The 20,000-nt window shown below is 34.6% G+C and overlaps 1 protein-coding gene across 1 annotated transcript in view; it reads left to right on the top strand.

The window, feature by feature from the left end:
- Positions 1 to 20,000, top strand: part of LOC135206936 (potassium voltage-gated channel subfamily H member 2-like) — a 1,544,997-nt gene that overhangs the window by 345,660 nt on the left and 1,179,337 nt on the right. The gene's annotated exons all lie outside the window — the stretch shown is intronic.

The following is a 20,000-nucleotide window of genomic DNA, read 5'->3' as shown; positions in this document are numbered from 1 at the left end:
TGTGCGTGCGCGCGCGCGCATTAAGCTACAAATATCCTTTAATATCCAATTCGCTCTACATCGGAATTAATATATGTTAATCGAAGGGCGATTTTTTTAGTTGATAATAATTTCGTTCTCTCGTGGCGAACCAGCGGACAGAGGAAAATCAGGACTTCAGTGACCTTTATACTGACATGTTATCTTAAACAGTATTTTAAAGTCACGAATAATTTAGTATAACTAGCATATTTCTTTTAAATCATGGAAATAAGGGGAGGAAGGCGACTAAGCATGACATTAGTAACCGCAAAACAATACCTTACGAATAGGTGAATTGTATTATAAATAATTTCTTCACAAGTCCTCAAGAATACATATTCATGGTTATTGCAAAAATTAAAGTAAGCCTTTTTTACCAAACTAAAACCTTTCCTTTTGAAGTCACGTAATCACACAATAAATATGATTCTACTGGATTGCTAGACTCTCAGTAGATATCTTCGTTTTATCAAGTTATATTCATATTATATTCAAGGGACATTAACAAAATTCTCTATTACTCTATTACATTCTTGTCGAAGACTTGAACATTATTTTGTGAAAGAAATCTTATTAGCCTTGTTATAAATTGAAAGCAGATCATTTCTCAGAAAAGTTTAAAGCTTCATAACATAAGCAAGTTTTAGTTGGAGCAAAAATTTGTATGTTTCATGCGTTATTATTTAACAATTTTCTTCGCATCTACAGATAATTATTTTATCTCTATTTGGCCGTTCTAGAAAAACCAAAATCTTACTCAAGTAATATGAAATACAATTTATCCTCGACATTTTTAAAAGAGCTGCTATGAAGCGCAGTTACAAAGGAATGAAAAGTCTGGTAGCAGCAGCAGCAGCAGCATGAAACAAAAGTGAAATGTGAGCTTGAAAGCAATGAACATCAAGATCCGTTTCCATGGATACACCGTTCGGCACGATCACCCACTTCAACTCACGACCCGTAACCATTCTTTACCTTTAGTCACTTTTCCCTGACATAATTTCATTCGCTTTATCATTTTAGTTATTATTTCTTTTAGGTTTCAGAAAAATAAATGCTTCATTGTCATTGCTAGAACCGTTATTTAGGTAAGGAAATGACGGATGATATTCCGACATAACATGCCTCACTGTCTATTCAACGTATGAAAATAAAGACTTTACTAGAAGGAAACTAGTTGCATTTAATAATGTTGTAGAAAAATAGATTTAACTTAATATTTCATTTTCGAAACAGGAGAAGAAAGTAGGCTAATAATATTTCATTTTCGAAACAGGAGAAAAAAGTAGGCTATTAATATTATATTTTCGGAGTGGAATGAAATCGAACCAAATTGATTCCTCCAGGATATGAATTTTATTTATATATTGTGCTTATTATCAAAAAGTTTAATTCCTAATAATAAGACATATTTGGCTTCGTAAAAGTGGGGAATAGCTGAAGAACGGATTTTGCTTTCGTAAAATTTGTCACAACGCTGTCGTTGATCGGTAGTCACGACAGGTCAGTGGCGTGCATTAAGATCGACTGTCACAGCTGGTTTCAAAATAGTAAAAATGACAATAGTTATCTGTGCCGAAGAAATAACACCCACATATAATTCTTAAGGTAATTATTGAGAGCTAAGGCCCGTATAAAATCACTAACAATTCTTAGAGGCTTATAATCCAATATATGCACTAGAGATAAATGTAAAGTTTATTAGAATGCTAGACACATCACTGGTGCGAAATAATCCGTATGATGGGTAAAAAAAATCAGTTTCTCTCTCTCTCTCTCTCTCTCTCTCTCTCTCTCTCTCTCTCTCTCTCTCTCTCTCTCTCTCTCCAAACGTTCAGTAGAAATGTATATTCTCCCCTTTTGCAGCTGTTCGTACAATCTATTGCTCAATTGTAGGGAAGACTGTTCTTCATATGTCCATCATACATTTTTAACAGTTGCATGCAGTGCTTCCTATTTACTTACTCGAGAAGCAAAAGTATCACTTTACATTTTACGATGGATCGCCATCCAAATTACATGTCATTAAAAAAACATACCTCATATTTAATTGATACAATGGGAAAAATACCCATGAAACTTGCTTTATTTAACTTGGACCGTACAACATTGATTCTGTAAAATAAATAACGTAAAATCGGTCGATAATATTTGTTTCATAATCCAACCTATCCGTCTTCCGCTATAAAACCATTACGATGATGTTCGGGGACAGACTGAATGCCAGTAGTGTTGCCAAAGTACTCTCTAGTGATGGGTCTAGGTCTGAAATGCCCAAATTTAAGGTATTATATTTTTCACCCTACCTAAAGTTTCTGGACCTTTAATGGAATTTGCTTTGCTTTTAATATTAGTTGAGAACATAATTTTCTTATACCAGTTATTATTATTATTATTATTATTATTATTATTATTATTATTTTATTATTATGATTATTATTATTATTATTATCATTATTATTATTATTATTTATTATTATTATTATTGTTGTTGTTGTTGTTGTTGTTGTTGTTGTTGTTTTAATGGAATTTGCTTTGCTATTAATATTAGTTGAGGAGAACATAATTTTCTTATTTCTAGTTATTATTATTATTATTATTATTATTATTATTATTATTATTGTTGTTGTTGTTGTTTCTGTTGTTGTTGATGTTGTTTTAATGAAATTTGCTTTGCTTTTAATATTAGTTGAGAACATAATTTTCTTATTTCCAGTTATTATTATTATTATTATTATTATTATTATTATTATTATTATTATTATTATTATTATTATTATTATTATTGTTGTTGTTGCTGTTATTATTGTTACCTTCGCCAAGGAAGTGCTGAGCACTTTGTTATCGTTCGCATGTGTGAGCGTCTTAGCGGTGTATCTCGAGAATATTTGAAAAAAATGTGGCTAGCTTTGTCAGCTTTTTTCATGACATGACCTCGAAAAGGTGAACTTTGAGAGATATTGATATCCATTTACATTTGAGCTTAAAATGTTGCCAGGGAAACCATCTCGGCTGTAAACCAATATGTTTAAAGTTAAAGGGGCTCGAGAGTGGAGCTGATTTCTCCCACAAATGTATTATTTTAAGATCACCCAGTGAATTGAGAGCCTTAATTTCATTAATTCTGTTTTTTAATCTGGAATTCTGCATTTAAAGTCCTTCATACTTGATAATCTGAGTGGCGTTGATGGTTGTTTGCTCTCTGTTGAATGTTCTTGTCATGACTGCTTCTCATTCGACTTCTTTATTAATTTCCTTCAACTGTGTTCTTTCAAAATTCTAAGAACCTTCAGTTTCATTATTTTGAAATGCATACACTTTTCATTTATGCGGAGAAAGTTTCAAGAAGAATCACAATATATCATTTCCTTGATTATTTTAGACTGAAATGTTTAGTGTTCTAATTTTTGTGTAACGTACTTTAAATCCCGGAAATCATCTGAAATTCCCCCAGGTTGTAAATTAATTTTCTATCCTCTTCTTTAATGTTTTATTGGGTAAGAATTTTGATTGGATATGGTGCTTATTAGTCCTTAAGAAATAAATAACAAGGGAATGTTGTCGTTAAAAATCCTTCCGACGGAAATTACAGAAAGTTACCGTATTTTAACAACTTGTGAAATGCTCTTAGTGTCAGCGACTTTTAACTTTTATTGAAGAGTTTAGGTGAATAGTCGCGTCATACAGACTGCAGTCTCCTGTATGGAATTATTTATGCTTTTGGTATTTTGCAACCCTGACAGCGCAAGGTTCATTCATTATGAATCGTTTAGAGGGAATAAAATTTCTAATAAACCGTCTGTAAAAAATGTGAAACTTTGTGGTGGCATCATTCTATAGGGAATTTTCTCAGTTAAATATTCATAAGTTTCATGTAAAATTTTGGAACCGGCCGTGTGACGTGGCGAGAAAAGTAACCCCCCCCCACCCCCCCCACAAAGAAATAAAAAATAAACCCTTTGCTACGTCCTCCTCCGCCGTGGTCGAAACTTAATGGAAAAGTGAAAGGCATTTTATGCGCAAAGTACAAAGCCACAGGGGTATTCTAATACAAAACTGGTTATCAGCACCGCTGTTGATTCAGCTCATCATGCTCGGATAATTAGAGGGTAGAAAGACCATTTTGACGTGATTTTCAAGATTAAAAGGAAAATAAAAATGAATACATGGTTAACTCTTGTCCCGTTCCCATGATATATCTGTATAACCTTTCTTTAATGAAGAGAATCTATGATATGAATTACGAAGAAAATATCACTATTTTACGCCATTTCCAACAAATTATTTTCAGCTCTCGTTGTCGTTAATTTAATGTATTTATCGCTTTACTCTGTTTCATGGAACTCCATTGCTTTCCCGCATATATAGATCATAAGTATGTTCTGTCTATATAATATTAAAGCTGTAATTTGAAAACAATAATATTCATGTTGGCCACCAGAGAGAGAGAGAGAGAGAGAGAGAGAGAGAGAGAGAGAGAGAGAGAGAGAGAGAGAGAGAGAGAGAGAGAGAGAGGCAACAAACAAAAGAAAGCGGACCACTTTTGATAGCATATTCAACACTCGCCAGCGTAGCCACAGTTCTCACTCACTTCTGCATAAATAGCTGTGGACAAAATAGACCAAGGCTAAAAAAGGAGTCCCAGATTACCACTGACATAACAAGCAAGTTTTATTGAGTTTGAAGTCATGAACAGATATTTGGGACGAACTGGGAAGGGACATCATGACACTTATGTTAGAGGAGAGATAGAGATCAATTGAAAAAGAAAGTTGGAAATGGGACCGTGTGAGCTAATTTTGTAAATTTGTCTCGATGTAATGGAGTGCTGCAGAAGTTTCTCCTGGTTCAAGAAAATTAATAATGAAATTCGAAAATGTCGTTTCACTTCTGGTCCTGTTCGTATTATGTACATTTTTCCCAAAACATCTCGTAATTCTAGTAAGTAATTTTCTCTCACCTTTGGAACACCTCAGAGCTAGAAAGGCGTCAATTTTGGGAGACGCTCGGTTTTAGGGTTATCAAAGTAATGCCATTTCTTATTTCAGTGTTTTTCATGAAGAGTTTTCCTTGAAAGATGACTTAGCGTTGTTGATTTGCGTAACCGTATTTATAATTTATTAAATAGGCCTCATAACTGGAAGGAAAGTAATAAGTGTTTTCTTTGCATAGGTCTGAAAAAGATGAGTGTACTTGATAGTGAAATAATAAATAACCTCATTGTTTCGGAAGATGAAGTTCCTGTGTCGTAATAAAAAAAAAAAAAAAAAAAAAAATAAACAGTGTATAACTGTTATATCTAGAAAAGAGAAATTGTGTAAAGGACGAAAGAAGCACGTAATCACCGGGGAAACTTCACCAAGATTTTGAATTCTCAGCTGGGCGTTTCGCACAACTTTTAGATATATGACCCTGAAAGATAGTGAAATACTTTCTTGAAATTTAATTCCAGAAAGTAGAAAATAACGTAAACGTAAATATATATATATATATATATATATATATATATATATATATATATATACATATATACATATATATATATACATATACATATCATATATATATATATATATATACATATATATATATATATATATATATATATATATAATATATATTTATATTATATATGTGTGTGTGTATGTATGGTTATAGTATATATTTATAGATATACTATATATATATATATATATATATATATATATAGACACACACACACAAGTACTAACACTCTTGGTACTTATGTTCGCCATTTATTCAGGTGTCACTTCAAATGGAGACACCAGTCTTATCTGAAGGTGGTTCATGGCCACCCTTCTTCGCTCACCGGTATCATGGTTCCGCCCAGCCAATGACGCCAAACGCAACGATAAACAAATGTTCTTCGAGAGGCAGCTTCCGTTCGCCAAAGGGCCTTGAGTCGAGGGCCATCCATCGCATGTGTAGGCTACTTAAGATAATGCACGTTTGAAAATATCTAAGTCAGTCTAGTAACCTATGTGCGTGTATGTGTGCCGTGCTTTCGTATTTGTTTAAATATATACGTATATATATTTGTGCATATAATATATAACTATAATCACATTAAAACCTGATTCGTGTATCACACATAACCACCACAGGTAGACTTTATTTCTAAGTTATTATCGAAGGGCTTAGGACCTACACCCTATCTCTCTCTCTCTCTCTCTCTCTCTCTCTCTCTCTCTCTCTCTCTCTCTTTTATAACCTGTGCGATGTTGTGATATAATATATATATATATATATATATATACAATGTATGTATATATATATATATATATGTATATATTATACATACATACATGTATATATATCTATATATTATAGATACATGTATATATATACATATATATGTATATATATATATATATATATATATATATATATATATGTACATGTATATATATATATATAATATATATATATATATATATATATGCATATATTTATATACATATATATATATATTGTATATATATATATATATATATATATATATATATATATATATATATATATACACACATGTATGTATGCATATATATGTGTGCGTGTCTGCATGTATGTATGTGTAGGTCTGTATACGTATGGATATAATTTTAATTACAAGGAATATTTGAGTCGGACAGATAACATGATAAGCTATCATGTCAGGATGTTTAAGCCCCTATAAGTCCAGACCTTAGTTGTAGATAGCTCATCTCTTCAGTTCTCTATAACTGCAGTACCTCAGGCACATTTGATTGAGCGAATAATTAAAGGGAAGGAATACAAACTTGCATAACAAACGTCCAGGCACTGATGAGTAATATGTCAGCGAGACTGGATGACTGATCAATCATCGTTATGAATATGTCATCCATTATTGTCCACAAGATTGATCAGTCCGTCAGTCTCGCGGAGAATTTCCCAATGACCTGAACAGGGGAGATGTTAACGGGACAAATCACCGTTCGATGTAAAGGGGACAGTGACGTGACCTTATTTAATCGATATTTATTTATTTCACTTAATTTTCACGCCTTTGAAAATATGATACCCATTTTCAGTCCTTTATACGCAAGAGCAGGTTCACAGATGCTTCCTCTTGCGACAGTACCTTTGATTTATCACATTACAGTTTAAATGTTTTAAATAGTTTCTTTCAGTAGACAAATCATATATGTATATATATATATATATATATATATATATATATATATGTGTGTGTGTGTGTGTGTGTGTGTGTGTGTGTGTGTGTGTGTGTGTGTATTGTTTGTGTGTTTGTGGTTATGGAAGAATATGTTAGAAAGTGCGAATGTGGAGATTATAGTCTTGAGAATCTTCGATTTAACCTGCAATGATCAATAGAATATAATTAAATTTATGTCGACATTTGCATTAATATAACAGCATCACCTTTGGGTAATTACTGTACAACTAAGGAGCTAGTAATGAAATACGTTGAATAGATGTTCTGAGGTTGTATGCATGGCATACAAGGTATCAACATTTTTTTTACATTATCACTCAGTTTGCAGTAATATTATTTACCGAAATATGAGCGAACATATTCTGAATGTATCTGAAACAAGGGGAAAACGTAATTTCTATTTTTTTTCTTTTAAATTGTACGTCATCCGGATGAGATTATGTATGGAAGAAGTCAGAATTAAACCTTCATAAGACTGCAAAAGACTGGCCCTCCCCTTTGTTTCATTTACACTGCGAGATCCCTCTTGCAGTAATACGGTAATCTTAATCGCTCAACTTATCCTGCGCACCTGACGGTCAATTTTTTTCCCCCAGGGTAACCTCCAAAGTCAAAATATGTCATATCTTTTGTAAGCTATTCATCAGGGGATTATATTCCGACCTGTAATTAAGACGAAGACGAAGGGGAGGGAAAGGAAAGTGCTCTCAAATACCAGTCATGACACCGCTACAGAAACAAAGTGCACTTAACAATCGCACGAACAATCACTGTATGTTAGTCTTCATGAAGATTAAAGCACATACAGAAAATCTATGGTGTTTGATCATCTTTTACATTTATAGAAGAAAAAAAGATAACTAGGGCTTCTTAGAGATGTAAATTTGTTTGTTAGTACAAGTTGGATGTAATTTTAATTCACTGGCATGAATACTGGCTTTTAAACATAGTATTGTAAATGGAAGACACATTTTTCTTGTCAACAGTAAAAGGTGCAGTTTCTCTGGTAAACTGATTGTTTCAGGTACATGTAGAATATACAATAGTAAAAACGTAACTCCTTATGTAGTGTCATATCATACTATGAATCTGTAAGGGCGTTGACTTTTTTATGTGACGGAGGCACGGAAGCTATTAAAGGATACCGTATATAATATGGCATTTAGATGATTTATGGTACTGCCCCTGTATGGTAACAAACAGCTACCTATTAGTGTTCATCCCGAATATATGGATAGAAGCGATGGACTTCTTTGTCGGGCATGAAGTAAATTAGGACATTAGTAATTTTTGGTTTAATCTTGTTATGGTAGAATTTTCCAGTTCTGATACAAATATTTTGTTCTGAATTTTATCCTTAAGTTAGAATATGTTGGCTGTCGTTAAACTAAAAGTATAGTCTATTTGTACTTTTACTGTTACAGTGGGCTAAAATATAACCATGTTGCCTATATTTTCAGAGTTCTGTGATTAAAAGTGCTTGCTTAAAAATGTTCATGTTGGTAGAATATAAAATGTTTGCACTGTTCATAATTCTTACATAATCGGCCAGTTAAGCAAAACCGAAAAATCGTACTTCCATCATAATTAAACGGAGGATTATGGTCCATTATGAAAACAAGGCTGGTTTTTGCAGCATCTCTCTTTATGATTTATGACTGTTTGAGCTGCATTATAATTATAAAAATGTATGCATCTAATTGATAGTTGTATGATGTTGTCCCCGAAATTAGAATTTTAAATGGTATTCATACAAATTCTATCCCTTCAGAAACAAAACTGATTTTTGTTAATCTACATATTATTGTAAGGAAGTTTTAATGTTTAGTTTAAAATTAATTACTTAAACACAGTTGAAATGAAAATTTACTATAATTGCTATTATTATTGTCGTCGCTGTTGTAAATTTTTTGTCTTTTTCACGGTTGCATGAAGATTATATTGACCGTATCAGGTTCCCTTTGGAATATTGCAATCTCATGAGATATTATGTTTATTTTCCGTCAAAGGCCAGTGAAATGCGATTTTAGTCAGTTATCCAGGGCTTCTTACTCTTCTGCCGAAGGATTTCCGTTTTGTCCGACAATCGGTCAGTTTGCCTGCTGTCATTGTGCTATTACATTGACGCTATCGTTACATTTACATGGATGAAGGGATTTCAGTCAAACTGGCACAGTGTCGGCCTTCATAAAAAATGTGTATAAAGGAAATGCTCCGTCTGTTAGTGTGTAGTTATGTTAGTGAGCTCTTGTTTTGCTTATTTTGCTAATCAAGGACATTGCGAATAGTTGATGATCCCTGTACCACTTAACTGTTGGCAATGTCCGTGGTCCCAGTACCACTGAGTTGATGTTCTTCTATAGAACTTTTTACCTTTGGCCGTAACTTTCACATTACATTATAAAGGACAGTCACTGTAAATATGGTATGCTTACTTCAATAATAAAGTAATTCCAATTGACACCGAGGTTAGTTACCTTGTGCATTTGACCATGACCTTAAAAAAAAATAAATAAATAAATAAAAACAAAAAAATGAAAGATGCCAGTGGGGTCACCCTTGTTTCGCAGTCACATCTTGTCAACAGTACATATGTTGGATTTATCGACTTATGGAAGAATGGTAATGGTGCTGTTTTTTAACACTACATCAGTCGCGTAATTATTATATATATATATATATATATATATATATATATATATATCTATATATATATATATATATATATAGATATATATATATATATATATATATATATATATATATATATATATATATACACACAGTCATACTCTATATATCTACTGCAGGTTAAAGTTATTCGATTGTTGCTAGACAACTACTTATTGCTTATTCGTCCGTGGAGCTGCAACAATTCACCAGATACTGGGTCAAAATGAAGCCATAGAATCAGCTGAGAATAAGAGATTGTATCTTCCATCAGGCAGCTGTATAGCACCACCAAACAAATAGGTTGCATGTTCTCTGTTCGTGTATATAAGAACAGCTCGCATTGGTGAATGTCTCTTTTTCTCTCATTCCATGTTCTGGATTTTTCCAGTGTGTTTTTCCGGATTCCCATAACTTCCCTTCATTTTTCCGAGCGACCCTTTTGTTCAAGGATGAACCTCATTCTTTGTTCTTCCGCTTCTTTCTCCTCTGTTTCCTGTATCTGTAGCCTTTCACATGAAGAAATGTTGGGGTGGGGTGGGGGGTTGTATGTGTGTGCGCGTACGTACATGTTATCAAGGATCTAAGCAGCTTCCTGACGTAATATATCATTCGAAGGTAATTACAGAATAGCGAGTAATTGTGTATGAAATCAAAAAGATATTAATCGAGTTGTAAAACAAATGTACAATCTCGTAAGACTGCTATTACAACAAAGTCTGTTATTCAAGTTGAACACCAGGAATAGTTGGCGGGATTAGCCGGAGTCGGATTATCCAGGGGATTTAAGGCGAATGTCCGTAAACAAAGATTTTGATTGTTACTTGTTTGTTGGTACTGTGCCAGAATTGTGATTTACAAAAAGAGTTCCATCTTTGCTTTCACAACTGAAATTAGCCATCTGTAGAAACAGATTTAAGAAATTTTCCTTTTATTTTACCGTATTTTATGTCGCCACTGGTAAAAATAGTGTAGAAATTGGCAGGATGTACACAAACATGCATGGAAAACTTACAATTTTTTATTGCTCTGAAGAAAAGAGAGAGGAAATGCACTTTCCCTGCTGCTCTCTTTGCTTTCACATTGACAGATTCAAGATCAATGCCTTATTCTACATAAAGCTTATTTCAAAGCTTTGAGTCACAGTGATTCTTTTGTTTGAGTGATTCATCTCGGAACTAATTTTTGTTCATTGTTCCATAGAGCTGCTTGCTGTCCTATTTCCTTATCCTTTATATTATGTTGTTTGAAGCCAATATAAAATATAGGAAGACTAAACCTCTGCCTACGTCTCTCTCTGCTCTCCTCTCTTCTTCTCTGCTCTCGTCTCTCTCTCTCTCTCTCCTCTCTTCTCTCGCTCTCTCTCTTCTCTCCCTCTCTCTCTCTCTCTCTCGCATCTCTCTCTCTCTCTCTCTCTCTCTCTCTCTCTCTCTCTCTCTCTCTCTCTCTCTCTCTCTATGATACGGACAAAATAACGCTCTGTTTTAGTAAATATGTTCTTTGCTTATTTCTATGAAGAGAATATAAAGACGGAAACAGAAATATTTTTTGCAAAAAATTCTAGGAAATAGTATTCATATAATCTATTTTATGCAGTCAAAAATTCTAGGAAAACTTACTATTCATCGAAGTTATTTTATACAACATTTCAGTTTCTAGGCTCCGTCTATCTTAAGTATCCATTTATATGCAGGACTTAGAAACCTTGTATAGCTACGTGCTCTTTCCGAAGATGAAATAATATTAGTCTCTTATGCCCCAAGGCCATCAGCATCTCTGGATTTCGGCCATTCAATTTCCTTTATAGAGCGCCATTCGCTGATTTTTCTTTCCTACGTCGTTTGGGTATTGATTGATCGCATTAGCCTTAGCGTTGTTAGTTACTCTATGTTGTGACAGTGTTGGTAATGCTTAAGTGTTACTGGAGCTTCCAAATTCGTGGAGTGGCTCCGGAGAGAGAGAGAGAGAGAGAGAGAGAGAGAGAGAGAGAGAGAGAGAGAGAGAGAGAGAGAGAGAGAGAGAGAGAATAACCATAACGATCGCTGCTACATTTATGCACACAAAGAAATCTCCCAATCTATTTTCCGCTTCATTCGCCTACGTAGAAGGCTCTTCAGTTTCGCATCTATCCCCATAACTATGCCATTCGCCTTTACGTTGCACACACACACACACACACGGTCTTGTAAGCCATCCTCTTCTTCACACTCTTTACACTTGCGGATTATGTACCCTTTTCCAGTGACCTATCATTCTCTATTCTTTCCTCATGACCACACTAGCTTAAAACACTGATTCATCCTATGACATTTGTTAACTTTTTCAACGTTTCTTCTATGTTTGTCCACATTTGTCATTTTGTCGATGATTTTCATGGCATGTATACAGTAAAAACAGTTTAATACGATATTGTCAACCGGGTTTCTTTGATTTGCATTCAACATTCATACATTACCTCCCATGAAGTAGGGATGGCCCATCAACCCTTTCATACATTCTCACGATGGCTTGAATAGATACTGCATTTCTCTACTGATTCTCTAACTTGCTTCTTTCAGCCTCATCATCCATTACGTATACTTTTGCAAGACTACTCCCATTCATCCGTATTCACTTTCGTTTGTTCATCATTGCGGTTTCTATTTACTCTTATAATTTTCCTATTTCTGCATCCATCATTTGGAGAGATGAAGGTTTTAGATTGAGTCTCGTATTCTCTGTTGCAATTGTCATAATTCCCCTTTTTCATTAAGTGAAGATTAACTGCTTCAATAAATTCAGAGAACCTTTAAGGATCCTTAAAGCACATTTAGAATTTTTTTCATAACATGCCATTTAAGAGTCAATATCAAAGCACCTGATCTTTTAGGTGAATTTTAATAATACTTTTAAGAAGGCGAGGTAAAAAATTTTATACGTCAAGTTCTACTTCATCATAGGATAAGGTATAGCATTAAGCTTACGCATAGTCTTACGATTACTATTATTGACTCCGATAAGAAAACCAGATTGTATATCCATCACTCTTGTATACCAGCCAAAGGTGACGAAAAACTCACAAACATTCGGTGTCAGTTTGGCAATAGGCATCCACGTAAAACACAGTGAGAAAGCTATATTATCTGCTTATCACGTCAGATATAGAGATCTAAAATCTCTTGTGATGCAGTATCTACATTTAGAGTTTCTGTTATCATATCATCACGAGGAGAAAGAATTGTATCGTAAACATACACGATAAGAGAAGAGAAATGGAAAAAAACTTACTAGTATTAGGCAAGAACAAAAACACTAATAACTACTGATACACCTCATGTACAGAAATCAGCAAATATTATCCAAATAATGTAGTAAAGGAAGCACCTGTGTATTACTGACAGAACGGTCAATCTCAGTCACATAGAAAATTCAGTGATACGTAATGCCTGGAGCTAATAATATATTCATTAATGTAGATCATGTGAGGGACTATCTATCTTTGGTGAAAATTCATGAATAGTATATTTGATGTATTTACTACAACAGTTTCCCAAATTTTGCTTCTTAGAGCTTCACCGTCAACCTCTAGAATATAACAGTTTTGGCCTTTGCCGATTTCTGCTAACTTATAACACCTATTCTTCAATCAGAAATCCCTTTTGCAAAGCAAATCATTTTCGTAAATCCCTTAAAAGATCATTCAACTTTAATTGTTGGCGCTACATTTCCCCTCAAAACAATTCTTCTCTCGTCGGTGAATGAACCCTGATGAAAACTTACTTCAAAAGGTAACCACAGCGAAATTGACTCGAAAGTCTAGCGACCCTGTAAATTGCTAACACAAGATAAAAGAATATTGTAACAAAGCTCGCCAAAGTTAATTAACGATATCAAGTAACGAGGGCGAAAATATTTACATCTTTGTTCTGTTATCCTCACCTGGCACCTGACGACTGACTGTAAAACTTCATTTGGTTTCAGATATTAAGATATGAAAGAGAGAGAGAGAGAGAGAGAGAGAGAGAGAGAGAGAGAGAGAGAGAGAGAGAGAGAGAGAGAGAGAGAGAGAGAGAGAGAGAGAGAGCTGTTTTTAAAAGATTAACTAGCCTATATTTTCTAAATTCATTAATTTACTCAAAGTCATTTCTCGGTGAACACCAAGCATGGTGTTTATATCCCTATGTACCGTATCAATAGTACAAAAGAAACAAGATAAAGGGTTAAATATGAAGGCTAGGAGTTTTGCAACCGTTTGAATGTTGTAAATGAAAAAGAAACTGAGATGTATAATTGATTTTGTTTGCGTAAAGGCGTACGAACTGAGTGTCTGATATAGCTGAAATGGGTAGAGGTAGGCAGGGACAGCACTTACAGAATCAACAAGACTGTGAGGATGGGTGAAATTTCAATGGTTGCGTGGATTGAGGGAGTAAAGGAAATTGTCATTGTGAGCACGAGAATATGTGGTTCATAAATGGAAAAGAGGGAGTTTGAAACATGTTCCTTGTAAACTGATTCTGGGGTTGGCTGAGTATGAAACGATGATTATAGTTGGTAATTTGAAGATGCTCTGTTGTTAGATGTGGTGTTTCTTGAGTAAATGAGACCTACGACTTATTGGAAATAAATGTGAAAAGGGGACTTGGAAACGCATAGTTTTCAAAAACTAATGTTCATAATTATTTCTGGGAGACAAAATTGGGAGGAAAGCGGTAGGAAACGAAGTCTGGACAAATTCTGTGTTACGAAACAGTTATATAAAAAGTTTAAAAGTAAAAAGGAAAATTTAATGTTGTACGTGGCAAACGCGGACCTAAAGAAAGTTTATGATAAAATTGATAGAAGGGCGATGAGGAGGGTGATTGCCCAGAGGACAGGTTACAGAGAGCACTAAAAGCTCTTGTGATTGCAGAGAAACATGCGTTAGAATATGTTGACAGGAGAGTGACAGGTTTAGTGTAAAAGCGGATATGATTAAAGTGTATACATGTCTTCACGTATTTTTCTGGAATGAAATAAGTAAAGACTGGAGCGTTGACTGGCAAATGATTTAGTGCCTATTTGTGGTAGGGAGGAGAAACTGCAGAAACTGGTGAATAATGATTATTATTATTATTATTATTAGGTTGAGGTATCAAAGCTGAGTGGATTCAGCGTTGGTTTGAGCTTGGAAACGTTGGGTAATAGTAAGACATAAAAAAAATAGTTCAGGAAATTAATGATCCACTGGCCTTTTTTTTACAATGTTTCTCTGCAGGATAGGAATCAAGATAATTTGTTTTCTGACTAGATAATAGGTAGCAGTTCCCTCTTCATATTCATGAAAATGAATTGGTGGAGAGACATTTCTTCTTGACAGTTATAAAGTTCAATCTCGTACCTTTGGTGCCAAGTGATCTTTTTTCTTGGCATTTAGTTGTCCAAGTGGAAAAGTCCTTCAGAATTTCGAAATGTCATGTGACTCGTGACGCGTACAAAACACACACACACACACACACACACACACACACACACAAAGGCTAGTCTTCTCTAGTTTTATCAGGAACCCCTGTCCAGGATTCGGGTAATTAATCATGATGACGTGATAAGTGGTTGTTATGTTGTTTAGCCACATCGTGACAGATCCGGAGGTGAAAAACGTCTCTGCAAAAATCTATGAAAGGCCATATTCGTTGTTTTGCCTCATGAACAAAGGTTTCTGTTGAAAATATTGCTTGTTATTTCAATTGAATAGGAAGGTTATGTGTGTGAATTTTATTTCAAGAAAGTGCTTTGTTAATCGTAGTTGAGGACAATCAAGCATACTGTTCCTTGTTGCGGTGGGTTTTTCCTGTAGCTTGCTAATGTACATTCAGATCTCATATTTTTAGACCTCGAGTGGTGTATCCCCTTCAGTTATTAGAAAGACAGAGAACCTTAATGTTACCCTAACTTTTGAACATTATTGTAAATATATAACACTGATTAATTATCAGTGTGCTTTCATCTTTCATGCAATGTTTTCAAGTTTTCTTGGATAATCCTCATCTTCACAAGACTACTGTTCTACCCTTATATATCCTGGGCGTATTTTTATTGTCATATTAATTTATATATGCATACATGTTTTATATTTTTAAATAGTCTCTCTCTCTCTCTCTCTCTCTCTCTCTCTCTCTCTCTCTCTCTCTCTCTCTCTCTCTCTCTCTCTCTCCAACGTAAAAATCTGGTTTTAGGTAAACATTTACGAGGATACCCATATCCAGCATAATTTACCATTGTATTTTTTATAATAAATGGGACTCAATAGCGTCATATCTGTTATGCTGAACCGATTTCATTTTGATGACTCAGCTTTTCGGGACTATCGGGTGTTTAATCTAGTAACGGTTATTCCGATGATCTATATTGAAAAGCAGATCACTATTTTGGTTTCGTTGTTTGGTTTATATTGTTGTTTGCTGATTGGCTTCCGTTGATTGCTAAACTTATGCCAGCAGCCTCGAAATAAAAAAGATAGTAGTCGTTGTTCTCAATGATTGCGTTCATTTCAGTCGTTCTTGTTCTATTTTCTGTTGGTCTTATATGCTAGGTGTATTGTAAGCATGAAACGGTCTTCTCGGAACGCACACGTAGGTAATTACGGTTTACTAAAAGTGACATCCCGAAGAATGTCATTTTCCTTCTTGTCAGTCATATTTAGTGCTGATGTTATTATCTAGTCAAATATTATTATTTCTATGGAAGGGAACGTTGTGCTTTTGAATATATTTACCTATCTAGAGCTGTGGTGATACATTAATTATATAACCATTTCTATACTTGTCTCTGGTGACATTACCTTACAGAATGTTTTTTTTATTAGTACTGTAGTACGGTATCCATTCTATGCACTTGAAAGCTGGGATGAAGAAGGAAATACTTAGCAAGAGATGAAGTAAGACCCTTTTCCGTATTTCTTTTTGGCCCGTCTCCCAACCAGCGTCGTCTTTTTCCCCTTTCCCCCTTGCCAGTCTCTCGAACCCCATTCCCCTTTTCCATGACACCCCCTCCCCCCCATTCCCTTCATCGTGGCGTCTTCCTTCGCCACTAATCGAAACTCTCTTTGTTAGAACCAGTGATAGTAAGGGATTAAGGAGACGTTTTCCAGGGAGATTTCACAACCTTTTAACTTGAGTGGAAGAAGCATTGTATGGGGACCGTAAATCTAGATTCATCGTTGTGCTGTAGTACGATGCTGAAAGAAAATGTATTTTATTTTAGTTTTTTGATATATGTATAATTCTTTTTGTACAGGCCTATTTGTATCGACATGTGAAGGGAAAGCGATAATTTATATGTAATACAGACTGTGAGTATCAGTGGGATAAGTAAAAACTGGGAAAAGGAATAGGTTTGTATAAACATAAATATTACGGTTAAGTCCGTGTTTTCCTAATAAAACGAGTCTAATAAACATAACCAGATAAAAAAGGTGAAACCCAGGAATGAAGGCCTTATGACAGAGAAGCTGAAAGCATCTTTTTCAGCTAGTTCCTGAGTATTAACGTTGCTTCCTTCATTGGACAATGTATACTGAAGAATTAATAGATGATTTATGCCTCAAACACTACTCGTTTTCGTTTGCTTAGTTTTCAAATATGGGAAAGCAAGATTTTTAATATTGTTTATAAAAACTTTCGTCGTTTGTGTTACCTGTGTAGTTTTAGATGATGTTTTTTGAATGAAATCTGGTGTCACAGTATGACCCATCTCTTCATTCTTATTACAACGAAACTTTTCCAAAAATATAACGTGATTGGCATTCAAATCTATCTCTCAAATTTCCCCTTCACCGTCGCTGGCCATGGTGTAGTGGAACAAAAGTTCCATTTATGACGAAGACGCTTTGTAGGGATTTGAGAAAGACCTCAAATTCTTGTCGTGGTCTCTTAGGTTTTAGCTTTTCAGATGATAATGTCATAACCTTTATCTTGGGCGTTCCATGTTGTCTTGGGAATTTTTTCTTTTTTCTTTGTACTGGTGCACTAACCTTTCAAAACACTTTACTTTTCTGTCTCATATTTATTCGTTAGTTCATGGTTTGAGAATACCTTGTGCCTGAAAAAAAATGAGGTACTATTGCTTAAGAATATGCCGAAGGTAATATTTTTAATAGTATTTCGTTGTCCGAACTTTATGAAACCGAATAAAAAAATGAGGCTGACAGTCTTCATACAACTGTGTAATTTTATCTATCTGTGGATAAATCGGCTGTTCTTGTGTTGCCGCGGGCTTTGTTCGTGGAACGTGACTCATTTCTCAAGTTTCTCTTATTTTATTATTAATGTGTGTGTTATTAACACGTGGCCTCTTGTATTCACAATTATCTGCAATTATGAAGCATTAGATATATTTCAATGTTTTCTTTCTCCACACTGATGCTTTTGTCATTCTTTTATTTCCTGTGTGTTGTGTTTATGTGATTATTTTTAGTAGAGAGTGCTTACTAGGATTAAGATAAAGCACAGAAAAGCTAAACGGTTAATTATTTTTATTAGTTTGCAATTGTAGCTATAGCTGTGTAGTTTTAGTTTAACTGTAAATAAAGGTACTTCTACCCATCGTTAAAAAATCCTATTCGTAGACAAGTAGTCCGTATTTTTTTTATTCATCCCGCTGATCATTCCAGGAATATAGTGAAGGCTCATTGCTTGATTTGAAATCAAACGCTAATGAATGTTTTTGTATTTGCCGTGTAGCTAATTTTACTACGGTATATTAAAAACAAACTTTGTCTTTAGTATAAACATTACTTGCTCATATTATGAGTTGTGTTGTGCTTCTTTCTCCATGTCTTGTAATGTCCTATCAAAAAATGTACGATAGAATAATGTTGAAAATTGTTTCGATATCACACTATAATGGTCTCCTTCAAAGCCAATCTTTTTCCTCAGGGGACCGTTCCAAAGCATAGCCGAGATTGCTCCCCATAACCATTGCGCCGACAGCTCCTAATAAAAGCAGAGGATTCCCAGCCATATAGATTTCGTGGTTAGATCTTATGTGTTGGAATATTGTATGATGAGTCTCTCGGGCATTTGTTTTGATCACAGTTGGCAACAACCAAGAGAGCCGCTGTCCTCCTTTTAATCGTCGTCTTCCTGTGTTTCACTCGAGACAGAGTATCTTTATTTTTATCATTGTTATCGATTAATGTTCCAACAGAAACCATATTAATTTAAATGCGCTATTTTAGGGCCAGAAAGAAAATGTTTGGGAAGTGACGTATTTGTAAAAAATAATCTTACGTGACTTCATGAAATATCAGTATCAGTAGAAATGATAATATACTTGTGGTCATTATAATGAGAAGTATATAGATGAATAAGTAAGTCAATAAGCGAAGTTGTATTTGGAAACTTAGTGGATTTTTTTTTCGAATCGACCTCTTCTTGCCCATTTGTAGACTGGAGAGTTCGTGGAAATGTCCGGCCATTTCCGGTCCACCTCCATTTGGCCCCCAGCCTCTGTCGGGCCTTAGTTACCTCAGTCGTCGTTTCTCGGAATTTCTAAGCCATTTGGTAGTCTGATTTATCGGAATTTTTTCCCCTCTTCAAAAGTGATTTTAATCGAGTAGACTAAAACCTAAAACAACTTATTCTCTCGTAGGAAAGTGAAAAATTCGTGTTGTAGATTATTATATAAGTATATGCTCTCTCTCTCTCTCTCTCTCTCTCTCTCTCTCTCTCTCTCTCTCTCTCTCTCTCTCTACGAACTGACTTTTTTCTTAAGAATATTTGTGGTTGTGTATGACTGCATTTTAGATAGAGTCTGTGGTCAGGCATGCGATTCATGTGTCATCGCAAAGTCTTTCAACTAATCTATTATTATTCCTCGTCAGTGAATATCCTGAGGATTTTCTGCTTTCGCAGCGTTTTTTTTAATGAGGGGATCATATTTTCATTACGGTTGCAAATTCCCTCGTGACATTCATGGGAAGAATATGCGAATCTAAGAAAAGATACTCGGCATTTTTGCACGAAGCTACAGTAAAAGGAAAAATCTTTATATCTGTTGCAACTGTATGTGCGGTTCTATAAATTACATGCCCTTCTGTCTGTATTTTTACTTGTAGTACATTCACATGCACTGA

Source organism: Macrobrachium nipponense, chromosome 31 (assembly GCF_015104395.2).
Source record: "Macrobrachium nipponense isolate FS-2020 chromosome 31, ASM1510439v2, whole genome shotgun sequence".
Classification (NCBI taxonomy): Eukaryota; Metazoa; Arthropoda; class Malacostraca; order Decapoda; family Palaemonidae; genus Macrobrachium; species Macrobrachium nipponense.
Note: the sequence above shows the minus strand (reverse complement) of the source record. Positions and strands in the feature narration are given on the sequence as shown.